The sequence below is a fragment of the Odontesthes bonariensis genome, chromosome 11 (genome assembly GCF_027942865.1).
Source record: "Odontesthes bonariensis isolate fOdoBon6 chromosome 11, fOdoBon6.hap1, whole genome shotgun sequence".
NCBI classification, from domain to species: domain Eukaryota; kingdom Metazoa; phylum Chordata; class Actinopteri; order Atheriniformes; family Atherinopsidae; genus Odontesthes; species Odontesthes bonariensis.
This window is the reverse complement of record NC_134516.1, coordinates 31,010,198-31,026,821: the sequence shown is the minus strand read 5'-3', so window position 1 is coordinate 31,026,821 and position 16,624 is coordinate 31,010,198. Positions and strand designations below refer to the sequence as shown.

Below are 16,624 nucleotides of genomic sequence, written 5' to 3'. Positions count from 1 at the left end.
GCCATTGATCGCGAACATTGCTTTCCGGAGGAAGAATATGTAACGATTGTAGTCCGCTTTCACAGCCTTGGAAGGCACACCTGTTCCTGTTTCTCGCCGAAGGGGCGTGTCTGAAACGGGGTGGCTGTGGATTTGGGTGTGGGGGGGGCGATTGCTGAAAAAGTGACATCACTTTTTCACAAACACGGATTGGCACTTTTTCTGGGGGCAATTCAAAAAAGGGGAGTACTTGAAACAGAGGTTCTGACACTTGCTGGCACTTCGTGTGTACTCCCCACAGCGGGGAGACTCAGAACTAACACCAAAAACGTGAAAAAGACGATTTTGATTCTCTATCCCCTTTAACAAAATTTTGGAGCGCCCTCCTTTCCAAATGATATGTTCTGTTTCTTGTGAAAATATAATTTGTCATTAAGACGCCCATCCCCATATATTCTGTAGCCTGTGCTTACTTTTTAGGACCTGGAGTTATGCCAGCGTTAATTATGCAAATGAGGTGATGTCATCATTTGTGTGCTAATAGTTGAGATTTTATATATTAAGTCTTTATTTAAACTTTATTAAGACAACTCTTGATCACGACAATGGATCCAAAATAATGTGAAACAATTGTTCAATACAAGCTCAAAGGCATGTATCCAGCTCTTTCACACAGGAGAGACAAACTTCTCCTTCCACTAAATCTCCTCGTGGTAGTTAAGCCGACTCCAGTGCAAGTTTTTCTGTTTACTTATCTTGCCTTTGTTTCCCAATGTTCGCCTCCCCATTCCCCGTGCTCTAGTTTCCTCGTGCCGGTGTTGTGGCAAAAAGTGATTTTCTGTCAGAATCTGATTTGCGGCTGCGGGAGCGCGCACAGCAGCCCGTTAAGCGCAACACCGTCTGCTTTTCTCTGGATTAAGCGGTCATAATATGCAGATACACACAACTGCATTATAATGTAGACCTAATTATAGCTTCGAAAGTTTATCACGTGAAGACAGTTACTTGATAAGTAATAGCTTGCTCTGAAGGACCACAGGCACTGCTGGGATATGAACCCAGGATCTCCTGTTTACTAGACAGGCACTTTGACCAACTAAGCCACAGCGCCACATGGTTCATAAAACTGATGAAAGAATAAAGAGCAGGAACTGGATCCACCTCAGGAAGTGTTTTTTGTGATTTATTTCCAATATTCATGTGATCTCTGCATAAATCAGGACTTGATGTTATTCAAATAATCTCTATACGTGAAAACATTGGATTAAGTCCCAGTTCAATCTTTTGTACCTCAAGAATAGTTAAAGGAGAACTGCGGTATTTTCAACATTAAGCCTCATTTATGAGTCGTCTGCAATGTTCTAGAACCCCCCTCACCGTTTTTTTTAATTTTACTGCTGTCTCCGCTATTTGCCTAATTTTGATTAATCTCAACCTGCTTCAGAATGGCAAGCATGGTGCATGTCCTAAGAGGTCCGTAAAAGCACAATAAACGTCCGGTTTTCAAAATAATCAACTCACCGGAGTGGTTACTGGTGTGCACTGGTAATCCAAATCAAATTTCGTTGCGAAAAGTTGCTTCTGTCGTGTTTTATTTGGCAGCTCGTTCATGCTCGCACTATTTTCGTAGCGGTGGCGGAGTAATATCAACGAACATCCAGTACAAAATGTCAAATAAAACACGACAGGAGCAACTTTTCGCAACAAAATTTGATATGGATTACCAGTGCACACCAGTAACCACTCCGGTGAGTTGATGATTTTGAAAACGGACGTTTCAAAATTGGGCAAATACCGGAGACAGCAGTAAAATAAAAAAAAAAAACGGTGAGGGGGTTCTTTTTTTTTTTTTTTTTCCTTGTCCTGTCCAGCATTATGGCAGCAGAATTTTAATCTGAATACCGTTTATGCCAAACACATTTGCTATGCCAAGGGAAGCTTTATGAATGTAAAGCTCCCCTTGATGCCCATCAACTCCTGATTTTTATTTATTTATTTTTGTTAAAATATTTAACATGATATGATAATAGTGCCGAACCGGACCGGGGGACAGAGAGAGAGGGAGAGCGAAGAAGGGAAAAAAGTGAACAGAAACATGAAGAGACAAACATAAAAAACAATAAAAAATCCGACAACCAGCTGCTACACCTGTAAAAACAAAACTGAAGACAATCCAAGGCTTTTGTGGGGAATCCAGCCTTAGAGGCACCAGGAGCACCTGTAAGCAGACAAGCAGAGAACAAACACAGAAACAAAAAAGCACAAGCAGCAGCAATCACATATAATACACAGGTGACCTTAAACCACAGGACAGCACAACAACTGCTTAGTGAGCATGGTGAGCATGCTACTGGGCTAATGAATGTGTGTGAGTGTGAGTGTGTGTGCATGAACATGCAATACACATAGATGGTCCCACATAATAACCATGCTTAAATATCAGTGTATAGTGTCACAATCCCCCTCCCCCAGCAATCAGAAGCAGGCCGAGAGGGCCCCCAGACCCAGGCCACCAACAGCCCCCAAGGAGCACAGAACCCGGGAAGGGACAACCACGCATCCCCCCAGAAGACAGCAGAGGAAGCTCCCGGACAGAGCCCCCACAAGCATCAGGCAGAGCCCCCAGAGGCGGCAGCCTACCAGCCCCGCCAGGCCCCCGCCACCCAGGGGGGTTCTAAAACATTGCAGACGACTCATAAATGAGGCTTAATGTTGAAAATACCGCATTTCTCCTTTAAAGCCATGAGATGAAGTCCCTCCAATTACAGACTGTTTTGGAAGTCCAGCACTCCTGAAGCTCTGCTGTAAACAGTTATGGCACCATGTTGATGTACATAATAACAGCTTAAGGCACTGCTGGGATTTGAACCCAGGATCTCCTGTTTACTAGACAGGCACTTTGACCAACTAAGCCACAGCACCACATGGTTCATAAAACTGATGAAAGAATAAAGAGCAGGAACTAGATCCACCTCAGGAAGTGGTTTTTGTGATTCTGTACCTCAAGAATAGTTAAAGCCATGAGTAGAAGTGCCTCCAATTGGTTCAAAACTTCATCATATTTTGCAGATATTGTTGGGTTTTCAACTCAGATCCTGCTGTTCATGAGGAAGTCACTTTCACCAGTTACAGCCAGATCTCATGAAGCGGTGTACTTATTACACGCCAAGTCATTTACTGTGTTTTTACAAGGCTTTTTTATGCTTTTGCGTATTATTTTCCGCTACATATTTCAAGGAAATGACGTCCTGCCCTCAGCTTTTACTCTAACTCTGACTATTTCACAGTTTGTACGTTCATTTTGATGTTATGTAGTGTGACAGAAGGAGAACCTCCACCGTACTGTACCCTAACCATTTGACTTGTTATGTGAACGGAGGAAAATTACACTCTGAAAGTATAAAATAGGCATAAATAAGACTTTAAAAGCTGTATGCTATTTATACGCACTTTCATTAAGTGGACGAGTGAAAAGGATTTAGTAGAAAGCTCATAATAAGCTATTGTATATGCTAAGTCTTAGCTTACTCTGAAGGCCCACAGGCACTGCTGGGATTTGAACCCAGGATCTCCTGTTTACAAGACAGGAACTTTGACCAACTAAGCCACAGCGCCACATGGTTCATAAAACTGATGAAAGGATAAAGAGCAGGAACTGGATCCACCTCAGGAAATGAGCTCCAGAGACACTGCCAAAACTAAATTTGACTTCTAAAAACATTTTTATGAAGTCTGACCAAAGAACAGTCTCATAATAACCATGATGCTCATTGAAAGCTCCATCATTTGATGAAGAGCAACAATGCAAACCATTCAGTAACACCCTGCTAACAACCAGTTTCGCATGCAAAGTCATAGTCAGCTCTGAAGGCCCACAGGCACTGCTGGGATTTGAACCCAGGATCTCCTGTTTACAAGACAGGCACTTTGACCAACTAAGCCACAGCGCCACATGGTTCATAAAACTGATGAAAGAATAAAGAGCAGGAACTGGATCCACCACAGGAAGTGGTTTTTATGATCTATTTCCGAAATTCATGTGATCTCTGCATAAATCAAGGCTTGATGTTATTCAAATTATCTTCATATGTGAAAACATTGGATTAAGTCCCAGTTCAATCTTCTGTAACTCAAGAATAGTTAAAGCCATGAGATGAAGTGCCTCCAAGTACAGACTGCTTTGGAAGTCCAGGGCCCTCATTTATCATTCGTGCGTAGAATCCCTTCTAAATCCTGTCGTATGAGTGAAATTTAGAATGTGCCCAAGTACAAAAAAACCGGCATTCATCAAACGTTCTTACACAGGTCATACGCACACAGGTAGGTAATCTGCAATGATAAATACCACACCTGCCAGTTCACCTTGCGCGGGCACGAGCAGACTAATTTGCATCATGGAACGCCCCCAAGTAACCATATATGGCACCAACATTCCCTTTAAAAGCCACCGGAACTTGCTTGCTTGCTTGCGCTTGACATTTCTTTTCTCATGTGTCTATGCATGAAATATCTTTTAACTTATCTAGACTGTTGCTTGTTTTTAAATTCATTTAAATGATTTTATTTGTTTCTCTTTATATTCTTTTACGTATTTTTAATGCTTCTTGCACTCCCTGCTGCAATGCTTTTATTTTATGTAAAGCACTTTGAACTGTTTGTACATGAAATGTGCTATACAAATAAATTTGATTTGATTGACTCAGAGCGCGGATCTCGAAAACACATGAGAAGCAATACAGAATCATACTCGGCGGACAGCACAGCTTTATGCCAATTACGCACACAGGCTCCACACACGCATCGCGTCTGCAATCATAACTCATTAGGGGAAATCACATTTTGCCAATATTTTAGAGACCCCCCCCAACATTTCCCAAATCATGTTTTCGGGGGGTCTCGTGTCAGTTTCAGGGGGTCTCGATCCCATCCAGCACTGTGGGCAGAATTCGGCTGATGGACGGCTGAGAAATGCCGCATCGATCTCCTACCTCGTGCTGAAATGTACCTGTAGCCAAAAAGCCCAGAGTGGACAGCACCTGTATATGCACAGGTATGGCGTGCGTGCGCTTAGTTTCTCGCTCGAGAAATGGCCCCAATTCACGGCAGAGGTCGAGCAATATATGTTTTGGAAATCTGAACCTGCTTAGAAGCCACTCACTACTTTCTGTCAATAAATCTGCACGCTCCCTAAACACGCGCTCCCTCCGTAGCGCACGTTTTCCACGGTGTGCCTTTTATACCCATATCAATTAAACTAGGCTGATTATTATCAGGTCTTCTGGTGAAACAATTATTGTTACACTCTGAATGAAATGCAATGAACGCCAGGAAGGTCTAATGCACCGTGCTTTGGAATTGCATAGGCTACACGGACCCAAATGCCGTTAGACATACTGTAATGCAACAATTGAATGAACATTGTAATATTCCCCTGTGCACCGATCAACACCATTTACAGTTTCGTAATTCTACCACTAGGCAATGTGCGTAAGCATGGTCAAAGCTGTGCGTAGATTTAGGCACATTTCTAAGTTCAAGTACATGTTCATAAATCCCACACTTTGCTCAGGAATGATCGATCGCACGCACGCTTTACGCACAGATCTGTTCCTAAGAACGCTTGATAAATGAGGGCCCAGCACTCCTGAAGCACTGCTGTAAACAGTTATGGCACCATGTTGACGTACAAAATAACACCTTAAGGCACTGCTGGGATTTGAACCCAGGATCTCCTGTTTACAAGACAGGCACTTTGACCAACTAAGCCACAGCGCCACATGGTTCATAAAACTGATGAAAGAATAAAGAGCATGAACTGGAACCACCTCAGGAAGTGGTTTTTGTGATCTATTTCCAAAATTCATGTGATCTCTGCATAAATCAAGGCTTGATGTTATTCAAATTATCTTCATATGTGAAAACATTGGATATAGTCCAAGTTCAATCTTATGTCACTCAAGAATAGTTAAAGGCCTACAGAAAGGTGATTTTTTGCACAAAACTGAAATGGCAGATCGATTCCTTATATACCATGGAATTGTTTTATGATTTTAAAATAATTTTAGGTCCCTGGATAGTCCTGATTAGACCCAATAAACTATCACCACTTTTGATTCGAATTTTGGCAAACCGACGAGGTGCGTGACGTCACGAGTGCACTAAACAATAAACATGTCTGATACCAGTAGTTCCAGTAGCGAAGCCAGCAGTTTGCCAGACCTGGACAGCTTCTTCACGGCAAATTTCGATGTGTGCCGCGGGACGTCGCTTGGAAATATAAAACGTTGGGTTCAGTGCAGTTTTTATTGCGAGTAGATGTACGAAGTGCGTGTGTTGTACGAAGTGCGTGTGTTGTCCTCAGCACCAGCAGCTCACACCACCGGGGACAGAGGAAGCAGAGAGACCTGCGGTCGGACAGGAATCCACCTGGCGGAGAGCGAACACACTCTGCCAGGTGGAGAGTGGAAATCAGCCGGCAGAGCGATCATGTCCACGTCGGGGCTCTTGATGATCGCTCTGCCGGCTGATTTCAGGACAACCATCCCGCGGTGTGTCCGCTCTCCGCCAGGTGGAGAGTGTGTCCGCTCTCCGCCAGGTGGATTCCCCCTGAGTGTCCGCACCGCAGGGAGCTGAACACGGCGGGATGGCTCCGGCTGATTTCACCAGAGAGGAGGCAGGCGGACAGGGAGACACAGACACAAGACCGCAGGTCTCTCTGCTTCCTCTGTCCCCGCAACATTTGAAACTTTTCAGGTGAGAAAGTAGTCGTTTAGATCCCCAACGTGTTGAAAACCTGACAAAATACCGGCTGTTTACCATTTTGTTCCGACGAATTCGGCGCTACTAAAGCTAGCCGCAGTGAGCAACGCACTTCCTGTTATTTTCACAAAATAAAATACCCGTTGCCTTTTATCATAGGGAAAACAGGAAGTGAACCTACCCTCGTTGTAGCTAGCTTGAAACTGCCGTTTTGACAGGAAATGACGGTATGCAGGGTTGCCGCCGTTCTGCAGTGCTTCTGTCTTCTGACAAAGTTGCTAAATTGGCAACACGGCAGCCAGGAAAAACCATGGCACGTGTGACGTCGCACGGAAGCCCCGCCCCCAGTCTGCAATTCCAGGAAGGTTTCCTAGCGGCAAATTCAAAATCGCAAATTTCATGCGTTTATGAAATGTTTTGGTGTAGAGTCCAGTGATCATTATTGTTCCTCTTTGTATGTATTATCATTATGTATTGGGTGTAGTGTCAGCTTTCTGTAGGCCTTTAAAGCCATGAGATGAAGTGCCTCCAAGTACAGACTGCTTTGGAAGTCCAGCACTCCTGAAGCTCTGCTGTAAACAGTTATGGCACCATGTTGATGTACATAATAACAGCTTAAGGCACTGCTGGGATTTGAACCCAGGATATCCTGTTTACTAGATAGGCACTTTGACCAACTAAGCCACAGCGCCACATGGTTCATAAAACTGATGAAAGAATAAAGAGCAGGAAATGAGCTCCAGAGACTTTCCCAAAACTAACTGTGACTTCTAAAAACATTTTTATGAAGTCTGACCAAAGAACAGTCTCATAATAACCATGATGCTCATTGAAAGGTCCATCATTTGGTGAAGAGCAACAATGCAAAGCATTCAGTAGAACCCTGATAACTACCACACTGCACGAAAAGAGGGATTTGTGTCACTGTGGACGGCAGTGAACATCCGAGAATTTGCCTAATTTTCGGACGCACCTGGGCGCTTGCAGGCAGACAAACTTTAAGTTTGTTGAGCGAGAAAATCGTCATAAACGAAACCGACTCGCGGCGGGCTCTCACATTGGGGTGCTAATGGCCCAGCGATTAGCACCCCGCTGTGAGAGTGCCTGGACCTCTCACTGGCCTCGCTGGTATTGGACGAAAAAGGCACGTGATTACATAAAAAAGCTCCTGTAAAGCTGACCGCCCATTGGCCAATAAGGTTAATATATGCATACTTTATATGGGCATATCACTCAGCAATTATGATTAATAATTGTGATTATGATTACTAATATTCCTGGGATGTTCGTGTACTTCATATATTCACGTCATTCTTATAAGCTGCACTATGACTAGGCTAGTGCAGGCATGAATGACGTGAATCTATTGAGGAAATGAAAAAGGAAACTTTTCTTTTTAAAGCACCTTTATTGCCACACCACACAATGTACATAGCTTACATTGTAATAAGAACCATATTGATAATAAAGAATTGAAAACTATATACACACACACTGCTGTAGCCTACAATATACACAATAAGCCTAAACGCCGCCGTTTGGAATCCGCATTACTCCGGTCCCTGCAGGGTCTGCGGGAGTTGTCAGACGTCCTCATCCTGGATCAGAAGCTGGCTTCTGGGAGCTGTTGGAATAACCAATAAATAATCAAAACATAGTCTAGCCATGCACAGCATATTGACAACTTGTCTATAAAGTAACGAAAGTCATATTGACAGCGTATATGTTCTTACTCTCTTTCACTCTTCTGTGGTGAGACTGTGAGTATTTCGGGTTGGCTTCAAGACGCGCCTGTAGCACAGCACACAGGTCCGTCACGCAGCTAAAAAACACAAACAAGAGGAATGAATAAAATGACCAGTGCTTAAAAGTATCAGTGCCAGCCGTGGTAAAAGCCAGCGCCGCTCACCCTCGATAGTGTCCCCGTCTGCCTCTCTGAAGTTCGGACTGTTTGACACCGCCTCCTTCAAGCGACTCGTTACATCCATATTGTGAGGTGACAGTAGCCTGTAAAAACAACAGGCCTATGGTTAATAAAAAAAACTGCATTGACGTAACGTAACATCGGGTCCAACTCAACTAGATATTGGGAGAACACTCACTTATTCTTACCCTTGACCTGGATTATAATGCCACGGTGAGTTATGCAGGCGGCGAACTGCTTCCTATAAATTGAAAACACGAAATTAATTTTTTTAAAATAAAGCAACTCAAACTGGTTTTCACGTGATGGACACAATTAAGTTGAGTTTAGCCTAAAGCCACAGTCAATAACCTACTCTTACCACGATTTTCGGATTCTGTATCGGCCTGCTCTTGCGCTCTTCAACTTCTCTGGAATGTAACTCCAGTCCGTTCTCGACGGCCATCTTGCCTCCAACCTAGCGAATCTCTGGTCCATTCCCTCCAGCACCCTCTCCACGACCGTATCCACAGTGCTGGCCACCATACGAGACATCCCGGTCATAGCATTCAACAGGACTTTCATTTTATCTGCCTGTAAGCAAGTGAGTGAGTAAGTTTAATATACAGCACATTTTAAATCAGCGAGAACTGTCCCAAGTGCTGTACAGTGTCAACAAGACTAAAATTAAACAATCAAATGGTCATGTGCAAGTAGAAAAAAACACACAAACCTGTAGACCCGCAGAGAGTTGCTGGGGAGTTGAAAGCAAGTCGTCTTCCAGCCATTGTATTCTGCAAACCAGGGCAGTTTTCACAGCACGGGACCTCAGCGATTTCTGTCTCCCTTTCTGCCGCCAGATCTGCTCCTTAAACTTTTTGTTTACACTGCACGACACAATGTTTCTCATACGTGATTGAACGAGAGCTTATGCGAGCCGTTAAGCTCCACCAATCATATGCGTATACGTCATTACACGGAATACTCGCGAGACAACCTCCCGTCCTTTTGCTATTTCATGTTGTCTGACCACAGCTGGCAATTTGCACTGTTTTGACACAAAAATGGACTCTGCAAGGACAAAGAAAAGACCTCGGCGATATTGTGACCATTGTGACACCGAATTAAGCCATACACAATAAAACACTGAGCGCACTACTGCACATTATGTATACAGGCCAGATTTCTATATTTTTATTTCTATATTTCTATTTTATTTAAGAAACCTTTTAGAATATTGTTGTTGCATGCTTATTTTATCTTTATCTTATCTTTATTATTATACATTTGGACATCCAGTGCGGGCAACAAAGAAAAGAATTTCATTGTTCAAGGAAACGCGTTTCTAACTGCACATATGACAATAAACCTTTGAATCCTTGAATCCTTGAATTTTGCCCACAAAAAGCGGTATTACAAAAGAGGTGTTTGGGAGAAAAAAAACAGATATGCATCACCTGTCACCAGCAGACAGCGTGCACCTCTTCTTTTTCAAGACAACAAACTTGGCTGGAGTTGGAGGGATGAACGTGTAGAAACAGGCCTGCCCACCATAGACATATTATAGGTAGACGCCCCTTTCGCCTCTGGGTCGCGTTAAATGTCGCCGCCATCTTGCTAGGGAGTCAGTTGCGTCAAGATCGCCGGTCTGTATCAGGGCAAGCTGTCAGTGTGTCGGTAAAAGAGCAGTTTGTTCGGGCTGAAATTGGCTCAGATGATGTGTTTCTGCTCAAGGAGCACATTCAGGACTAGTGCCCTGCACGGGCCTATTATCTGGGCCCGAGCCCGGCCCTGGCCCAAGGGGGTGGAGCCCCAGCCCGGCCCGGTCCGACAGGTTTTCAGAATTCTCAGGCCCGAACCCGGCCCGACTTTTTTTTTTTTTTTCAACTTCCCATAACAATGTTTTAACGATAGAACGCTATATTCAATGTGTGCGTTCGTAAATTCAATCTGCCGCTCTGAAAATGGGATAACGCTCTGCAGATAGAAAAAAACAGCATTCTATTTTTCTGTGAATAAGCAAACGGTTTCTGACAGATCAAAATGGACATAAAAGAGCAGGTTAAAATAGGGGCTCATGTTTCGATCAGCAGCTTGAGAACTCGTAGACACAGACCATCTGGGGAGACATCACGCAATCGTGCGCTCTCACCACGGCTCGGAGTAGATTCACCCGGGTCATTTGACCCGTGATATCCAGCCAAGTAGCCCACCCGAAGTTTTTCCGATCTTGGCTGAACATCAGCTGAGTTACCGAGTTATCCCGAATAGCTTAGTACAAGCGCTAACAGACCCTGGCAGTATCTCCAAAATTACCACACTAAAATCACATGCCATGACACCAAACTTCTACAGTAGTACAAATATGGTCTGTACTCACAAAACGATGCATTTGGAAGTTTGTACATAGTCCAGGAGTTTATTATTATCAACACAAGCCTAATAGCTTCGGTGATGCTAAAGCTGCGTCGACGTCACTTCTGGGAGCTGTGAGCTTCAAAGTAAGATGAGGGTTGATCTACTACTGTGGACAACAAAGTATATGCTATATTCTACATGAATTTTTACGTTGTAGAGTTGTGAATTTATTTTATCAATGGAGAAATTGAGCAGCCTTGCTTTGTTGTTGCTACTGGGACTACTTCAGCCTGCTCATCTGTGTTTAAGACATGTCGGAGGACTGTGTGAGTCCGTATGCCTATATAAGGGAGGTGCTGGCGCGGGGCAGAGCAGCTGCTGCTGCGTTCAATTGTTTTCAGGGCCGTCGGGCCCCACGGGCCTCGGGCTCCAGTGCAGGACTCTATTCAGGACACATAGTTTGGTATATACAACCACCACTTTTCACTGTTGTCATTGGTTGTGTCCACATTTCACAAACTCAGGCTGCACCACATAGCCAAACTCAAAACACTGGAATTACAGAGTGGCAACAGCCAAAAAAAGGCTTAGCAAAACCATACTTTTTAAAGGGTTCTAGCTCCAAGATACAAGCCTAGACACAAGCTTATATATACAAATATATACATACATATTCAAATTATTATATTATATTTTATATTACTATATGTGTATTAGAATTAAACTATTGAAATACTATGGTATTTATTTATAATAGCATCAGGTGTTTTGATGTTTGTTTACATTTGTCTTCTGTATCAGAAGTTTTTGTTTGGGAAATTAATTTTTATTGTCAGTTGCACTGTTGCTTGGATGTGAAAATCTTATGAGCATGATTGTATATATATATATGTATAGTCAAGCCCGAAATTATTCATACCCCTTGCAAATTTTGACTTAAATGTACTTTTATTCAACCAACAATTTTATTTTTGACCGTAAATGACACAGGCATATCCCGGGAGATAATACGGAAACTAAAGGCAATAAAGGCTTTTCTATTAATTATTGAGAAGGGTATGAATCATTTTGGACATGCCACTTTTTGTTTAAATGTGAATAAAAGCTGAGGAATATTTTTTTCCACAATGATGCCTCTTGTACATCTTTGTATTATCTCCTGGGAGACGCCTGTGTCGTTTCCGGTCAAAAATAAAATTGCTGGTTGAATAAAAGTACATTTAAGTCAAAATTTGCCAGGGGTATGAATAATTTCGGGCTTGACTGTATATATATATATATATATATATATATATAAAGCTGCAGCTGTTTTGATGTTTGTTCACCATTGTCTTTTTTTGTAATGTTGTTTATTGTAAATTGCATTGTTCAAGGTGGTTTCTCAATGCACATATTTGAAACACAACTATAAAAAACAGACTGACTGCCAGTGTCTCACTATTTGATTTGTAGGCTATTTCTCTTAATGATGGTCAGTAGTAGCTAAAGAAGCACCATTTCGATAGTTTAGATTTGTGCACGAGCTTTGGGAGTACAAGAAAAGTGAACGTCTATCAGCGATTATTATAGACATATGCACATGTGTGGAGGTTAGAGCCTAATTAGCGAGATTCAAACATTGAGACAAATCTTTTGGGGGGTACTCCACGTAGATCATACACCATTGAATGTAAAAACGACTCAGTGAAATCGGTTGCAAAATGTAAGACAATCGTGATTTTTATCTAGAGAAAACGATGCTCCCGGCAACTTGCGCTTGTTTGACAGACCTCTGGTCCAAATGACCCCCGTAGCAATATGGCGGCGACGTTTTACGTCACGGCAACGGGCTGAAGCAGTCAATGGGGCGTCTACCTATATTATGTCTATGCTGCCCACCTCACTTGAAAATGACTGTGGCAGCTCCCGACCTAATCACTGGCATTTACATATTAAAGGCTCTCCTAAGTAGGGGAGGGGGGCATGGGGGAGCAGTTCCCAGGTCAATTTGCAACAACTTGGGCCAAGTTTTCACTTTTACCACTGCAAATGCAGGGGCTTAACGTATGCGGACATGTAAGAGGCCACACACATCCAGAAATCCCTCTTTTCATGCAGTGCCAGTTTATCATGCTAAGTCATAGTCAGCTCTGAAGGACCACAGGCACTGCTGGGATTTGAACCCAGGATCTCCTGTTTACGAGACAGGCACTTTGACCAACTAAGCCACAGCGCCACATGGTTCATAAAACTGATGAAAGAATAAAGAGCAGGAACTGGATCCACCTCAGAAAATATTTTTTGTGATTCTGTACCTCAAGAATAGTTAAAGCCATGAGTAGAAGTGCCTCCAATTGGTTCAAAACATCATCATATTTTGCAGATATTGTTGGGTTTTCAAATCAGACCCTGGTGTTCATGAGGAAGTCACTTTTGCCAGTTACAGCCAGATCTCATGAAGCGGTGTACTTATTACACGCCAACTCATTTACTGTGTTTTTACAAGGCTTTTTTATGCTTTTGCGTATTATTTTCCGCTACATATATCAAGGAAATGACGTCCTGTCCTCAGCTTTTACTCTAACTCTGACTATTTCACGGTTTGTACGTTCATTTTGATGTTATGTAGTGTGACAGGAGGAGAACCTCCACCGTACTGTACCCTAACCATTTGACTTGTTATGTGAACGGAGGAAAATTACACTCTGAAAGCATAAAATAGGCATTAATGAGACTTTAAAAGCTGTGTGCTATTTATAGTGGACCAGTGAAAAGGATTTAGTAGAAAGCTGATAATAAACTGTTTTATATGCTAAGTTATAGCTTGCTCTGAAGGCCTACAGACACTGCTGGGATTTGAACCCAGGATCTCCTGTTTACAAGACAGGCACTTTGACCAACTAAGCCACAGCGCCACATGGTTCATAAAACTGATGAAAGGATAAAAAACAAAAAAATTTAGCTTGTTGTTTGTAAGTACTTAAAATCAAAATTACTTTTTAAGATAGTAAGTAAGCGTTCTCTCTAAGCGCTTGTTAAAATGATTATTTAAGATAGTAATTAAGTGTTTTAGGCGATGTAAAAACCGTTTGCTGTGACTTTCAAATCTGCTTCAAAACTTGGACGTGTTTCTTCAGATAAACTCCTGACCAGCTGTGAAAAAGCAGTGAAAATGTCTGGCCTGTAGAAACTTTGTGATGTAAAACAAGATCAGAGATGACATCGATTGTGATGTCACTACAGTGATGACATCACAACTTTGTGAAGGCTTCTGTTCTGTCTCTTCTGGTCTGTGGTTCCAACCACAGATTCTGGATGGAAGTGAAGTCCGGATTCCAGAATGTTGATTTGTGTTCTCTGTTAATCTCTGGACGACTTCAGCTGATTACTTCCTGTCACTGTCACGTTGGAAGGTCCACTTCTGCCAGTTTTTCAGCAGCCAGTATCATGTTTTCCACCAGCAGTGTTTTCCAAGACAGAATAATGTCAGTTTGTTTAAAATGTTGCCAAAATAAACTATTACAATTACAACAAATGTCATCTCAGGGCACTTCAGTAATAAAGTCCAATTCAGGCCAATTGGAGTTCAATTCATTGTAATTATAATCCAATTCATTCATACAGAGCAATTCAAAAACTATTTCCTCGCTAAGGAAACCAACAGATGGCACCGAACTTGCACTATTTCTAATTAGATAGAACTTTTTAATAGTTCTAAGATCATATCTTTCTGGTTTTATTTGCATTTTACAAAGAGTCCCGAGTAATTATGAAAGTGGGGTTTTAATTTGAAGAAAAAGCCTCAAAATAAAGTGATTTTTAGGAGTATGCAGGGATTCATTTCCATCTAATGAACAGCTCAGTTATATTAAACAGTGGGCCGTGTGAGCAGCAATCAGGGGAGTAAGGAGTTCACAGATCATAGACAGAGGCAACCGTCCGACTATTCAAAGCTTTTAAAATGAGTAATAAAATCTGACAGGTAACCAGGGAAGGAAGTCCTTTAATCCACTGGATCCCAGATTTAAGACACTTGGATTTCAGTCCCAACAACTGTGACACGGCGGTAAAACGCCTGAAAGGGGAATGTGCGGCATTGATGAAGGCAACAACATCAGAACCGTCTACATCGGCAGCACCACAGCCAGCACCTGCTGAAGCTTCCACAGGTAAGACACAATCTCATGCCACATTGATGTAATTGAAAATATATTCTGTAATCTGTAATGTGCCCCCCCCCCCCCCACAGGTATTAACTTGTGGAAGCTTCTGGACAATGATGCAGAGGATGCTAAGTCTGTTTCACACCATAGCATCAGAAAATCTTTTGAAAACCTGAAAAAATGTACTTTACATGTAAAGAATAGCAGATGAGGCTCCCCTCCTATCCATAATTATGAATATGTTGATGTTGCTATCATTAACGTGCAGTCATACATCTTCACACAAGGATGAAATAAATAAAGTAGGAACAAGTAATGTTTCCGCCCAGTTTCGAACTGAGGACCTTTCGCGTGTTAGGCGAATGTGATAACCACTACACTACGGAAACTGAAGCCATTCCTATTCACTAGTGTTCCGGAAGCCAAAGAATGAGGTTAATTTTTCCCAAATTTTGTTTATAGCGAGAGTTTGTGGAGTCGCAACAAATTGAGTCAGAAGTGGGATTGTAACACACTCCTCTGGGAAACCATAGATAAATGGAAGCATTGTAAATGAATATGCAAGAACAAACCAAATAAGATTCAACTTGCAACACAGAGGTGTGACATCACATACCACAGATCCTCTCAGCTGGAATTGATCAATCGTGCACTCTGGTGTCATTTCACAACTGACTAGCCTACTCAACTCATCTTCTTTCCAGAACGCAACCATGACAGCACACACCTGAAGGTTCCACCGAGATTTGAACTCGGATCACTGGATTCAGAGTCCAGAGTGCTGACCTTTACACCATGGAACCCCTTCCACAGTCAATTTACGCTCTCAGTCATGCAAATGCTTGACAATGAAAGGGTTTTAGCAACGTGTTTTTTTGTCAATTTTTCAGTGATACTCTTACAGCTTGTATTCTCAGAATTGGCACGACAGTCAAGCAACACATTCTGTATCTTCTTCAATGGTCAAAGGTTAGAATCCGCCTGTCAAGCGGAGGAACAGGGTTCGATTCCTTTACCGAAGGCTCCCATTTTCGCTCAGCAGCTAGGGATTCGCCAAAGTCCGTTTCACACCATAGCATCAGAAAATCTTTTGAAAACTTGTAAAAATTGACTTTACATGTCAAGAATAGCAGATGAGGCTCCCCTCCTATCCATAATTATAAATATGTTGATGTTGCTATCATTAACGTGCACTCATACATCTTCACAAAAGGATGAAGTAAATAAAGGAGGACTAAGTAATGTTTCCGCCCAGTTTCGACCTGAGGACCTTTCGCGTGTTAGGCGAATGTGATAACCACTACACTACGGAAACTGGAACCATGCCTATTCACTAGTGTTCCGGAAGCCAAAGAATGAGGTAAGTTTTCCCAAATTTTGTTATTCGCGGAAAGAGTTTGTGGAGTCGCAACAAATTGAGTCAGAAGTGGGATTGTAACACACTCCTTTGGGAGAGCATGGATAAATAGAAGCATCGTAAATG

At 42.4% G+C, this 16,624-nt stretch overlaps 1 protein-coding gene and 10 non-coding genes across 11 annotated transcripts in view; all 11 read right to left on the bottom strand.

Annotated features, from left to right (window-relative positions):
- The window catches only part of LOC142391905 (NLR family CARD domain-containing protein 3-like), a 418,516-nt gene that overhangs the window by 170,355 nt on the left and 231,537 nt on the right, over positions 1–16,624 (bottom strand). The gene's annotated exons all lie outside the window — the stretch shown is intronic.
- Positions 1,017–1,090, bottom strand: trnat-agu (transfer RNA threonine (anticodon AGU)). Its single transcript has one exon. It is a non-coding gene; the product is annotated as a tRNA-Thr (tRNA).
- trnat-agu (transfer RNA threonine (anticodon AGU)) lies at positions 2,828–2,901 on the bottom strand. Its single transcript has one exon. It is a non-coding gene; the product is annotated as a tRNA-Thr (tRNA).
- Positions 3,521–3,594, bottom strand: trnat-ugu (transfer RNA threonine (anticodon UGU)). The gene has a single exon. It is a non-coding gene; the product is annotated as a tRNA-Thr (tRNA).
- Positions 3,856–3,929, bottom strand: trnat-ugu (transfer RNA threonine (anticodon UGU)). The gene has a single exon. It is a non-coding gene; the product is annotated as a tRNA-Thr (tRNA).
- On the bottom strand, positions 5,681–5,754 carry trnat-ugu (transfer RNA threonine (anticodon UGU)). The gene has a single exon. It is a non-coding gene; the product is annotated as a tRNA-Thr (tRNA).
- On the bottom strand, positions 7,357–7,430 carry trnat-agu (transfer RNA threonine (anticodon AGU)). The gene has a single exon. It is a non-coding gene; the product is annotated as a tRNA-Thr (tRNA).
- trnat-cgu (transfer RNA threonine (anticodon CGU)) lies at positions 13,141–13,214 on the bottom strand. The gene has a single exon. It is a non-coding gene; the product is annotated as a tRNA-Thr (tRNA).
- On the bottom strand, positions 13,820–13,893 carry trnat-ugu (transfer RNA threonine (anticodon UGU)). Its single transcript has one exon. It is a non-coding gene; the product is annotated as a tRNA-Thr (tRNA).
- Positions 15,458–15,530, bottom strand: trnav-aac (transfer RNA valine (anticodon AAC)). Its single transcript has one exon. It is a non-coding gene; the product is annotated as a tRNA-Val (tRNA).
- trnaq-cug (transfer RNA glutamine (anticodon CUG)) lies at positions 15,873–15,944 on the bottom strand. Its single transcript has one exon. It is a non-coding gene; the product is annotated as a tRNA-Gln (tRNA).